Raw genomic sequence first — 3,217 nt, forward strand, 5'->3', positions numbered from 1 at the left:
TGCAGTGCAAAGAGCACTCTTTTTTTTTTTAAAGATTTATTTATTTATTATATGTAAGTACACTGTAGCTGTCTTCAGACACTCCAGAAGAGGGCTCCAGATCTCGTTACGGATGGTTGTGAGCCACCATGTGGTTGCTGGGATTTGAACTCTGGACCTTTGGAAGCTACCATGTGGTTGCTGGGATTTGAACTCAGGACTTCTGGAAGAGCAGTCAGTGCTCTTACCTGCTGAATCATCCCACCAGCCCTCCCTCCTGCTTTTATTTCTGCCTCAAAGATGTTCTTTATTTCTTCCCTCAAAGAGTTGTGTATAGTCACCTGCTCATAGTCTAGTATGAGAGTACCAATCTAAGATAGTACCAGAATTAAAATGTTAAACTATAGCTCAAAAAAAAAAATGTTTGTTTAATGAGGTAGGGCCTCTTGTAGCCCAGGCCAATCTCAAACTTATCTACTTCCCAAGTGATGGGATTACAAGCATGTGCCACCACACCTAGTGTTACCCTGTGCTGGGAATCACATTTGGCTCTTTGTGCATGATGAGCAAACACTTTCTACCAACTGAGCTTCCTCTCCAGCCCCTCAAATGTGCTTTTGTTTTTCAAGAGGATGGCAAGGTAGTATTCTCTCTCTCTCTCTCTCTCTCTCTCTCTCTCTCTTTCTCATCTATCTTTGTGTGTGTATCATTTTGTGAAATTCTATTCATTTCAAACTTCTCTAATGGACTTTTTTTAAAAAGATTTATTTATTTATTTATTATATGTGAGTACACTGTAGCTGTCTTCAAACACACCAGAAGAAGGCGTCAGATCTCATTACAGATGGTTGTGAGCTACCATGTGGTTGCTGGGATTTGAACTCAGGACCTCCAGAAGAGCAGTCAGTGCTCTTAACTGCTGAGCTATCTCTCCAGCCCCTCTAATGGACTTTTGATTTTGTTGTTGTTGTTGTTGTTGTTTTTGTTTTTTCGAGACAGGGTTTCTCTGTGTAGCCCTGGCTGTCCTGGAACTCACTTTGTAGACCAGGCTAGCCTCGAACTCAGAAATCCACCTGCCTCTGCCTCCCAAGTGCTGGGACTAAAGGCGTGTGCCACCACCGCCTGGCTGGTCTTTTGACTTTTAAGTTTGAATGAAGAACAGAGATTTCGGGTGGGGTGGCTAAGCCATGTTCATTTCCAGAGGCATTGTTAGTAAGAGGATGGAATATTTGCTTCATGACTATTTCTCTAGGACTGTCTGCTCTCTGTTTCTCTGCAGCTTCCCAGTCACACCACTGGTGAACTGCCGAGTGTACATGATGTAGACGAAGAGTGAAACTGAGCAGAAAGTCTATGTAAAGTGCATGGACGCAGGGAGGCGGTTCTCTCTCACCCCCCCCCCCAACAAGATTGGAGGTTCACCTTAAATGCTGTAGTCACAGCTGGGGACTTATCTCAGCGATGAAGTGTTTGCCTGGCATGTGTGCGTTGCTATCCCCAGGACCGGGGATAAAAGCTATACCCTTCTTATCCACTGTGAGAACCATGAAGATGTTTCTGTTGACATCATTTTCTTGGTAACCTGAAAGAGCCTTTAAAATAAAAAATAGAAGAAGACGCATTAGCTGAGCCCAGTTAACCTCAAAGAGATTGGGGGAAAAAAAAAAAGGCCTTAGCTGGGCAGTGGTGGCTCACACCTTTAATTCCAGCACTCAGGAGGCAGAGGCAGGCAGATTTCTGAGTTCCAGGCCAGCCTGGTCTACAAAGTGAGTTCCAGGACAGCCAGGATATACAGAGAAACCCTGTCATGAAAAACAAACAAACAAACAAAAGGCCTTTAATCCCAGCACTTGGGAGGCAGAGGCAGGCAGATTTCTGAGTTCCAGGCCAGCCTGGTCTACAAAGTGAGTTCCAGGACAGCCAGGATATACAGAGAAACCCTGTCATGAAAAACAAACAAACAAACAAAAGGCCTTTAATCCCAGCACTTGGGAGGCAGAGGCAGGCAGATATCTGTGACTTGGAGGCTAGCCTGGTTTATGTACAGAGTTTCAAGACAGCCAGGACTACACAGAGAAACCCTGCCTTAGTAAATATATATTAATTAATTAATCAAAGCAGAAAAAAGACTTTGCCTTCTTCCATTTTTAGGATATGAATCTTTTTATTTGTGGAAAGCTTTCACAGAAATGGGGACTAGAAATGGGTCCCCCTGAGTCATTCCATGTGTATACACAAAGTTCCTCTGTGACTAACTGTTCTTAGATGAGAATCAACTGGCTGACATGAGTTGCAGGTTACCAATAGAAGAAGCACTTTCGTTACTCAGAACAAACTAGCTTATGGCTCAAACCTACAGCTTTAGGCCTTTCTGCTGTGTTAAAGCTTTATTGTAAGATGTTGTTTTGTTCCTTTACTTTCTTCCTTTTTCTGTATTTTTTAAAAAAAAATATATTAGGTGAGTGTGGTATGAGTCTATGTGAGTATATATCACTTGTTTGTGGGTACATGCAGCATGCAGAGGCCAGAAGAGGACATTAGCTCTCAGCAACTGGAGTCAACATGCATGCTGGGAACTGAGCTGAGATCCTCTAGAAGAACAGCAAGTGCTAGAACAGCTAAGCCATCTCTCCAGCCTGATCTTTCAGCTTTGTACCAACCAGCTGGCTGCAGTGCAATCTCAGAAGTATGTATGGTACTGGGGACTGAACCTAGCACCGCACAAATGCCAGGCAAGTACCCCACTACTGAGAAGTATATAGCCTAGGCTCTTTTTTTTTTTTTTTTTTTTTTTTTCCAGTTTTTGCAACAAGGTCCTACTACTTCTCAGGGCACCCTTGAATTTACTCTATAGCTTAGCAGGCCTTGAACCTGCCCTCCTGCCTCTGCCTGTGAGTAGCTGGGATTACAGTCTTACACCACCAGGTCTACTATGATGCCATTTTTATTACTCTGAAAATTACATACAAATGAGTGGGCATCTGGTCATTTTATTACCTGCCCAACCTTGCCAGCAGATGTCACTGCACCAAGCCACATTCTCCAAAGATATGTCTAGGACGAAAGGAAGAAAGGAAGGGCTTCTGAAAGGCCATGTGGGACCATCATGACCCTCTTTCTGCATGGCTTCCATTAATACCTCTGAAAAATGATTAAGGATACATACATATATATATATATATATATATATAGCACATATGTATGTATATATGGATACATATTATATATGATATATAAT

Source organism: Mus caroli, chromosome 11 (assembly GCF_900094665.2).
Source record: "Mus caroli chromosome 11, CAROLI_EIJ_v1.1, whole genome shotgun sequence".
Taxonomy (NCBI): Eukaryota; Metazoa; Chordata; class Mammalia; order Rodentia; family Muridae; genus Mus; species Mus caroli.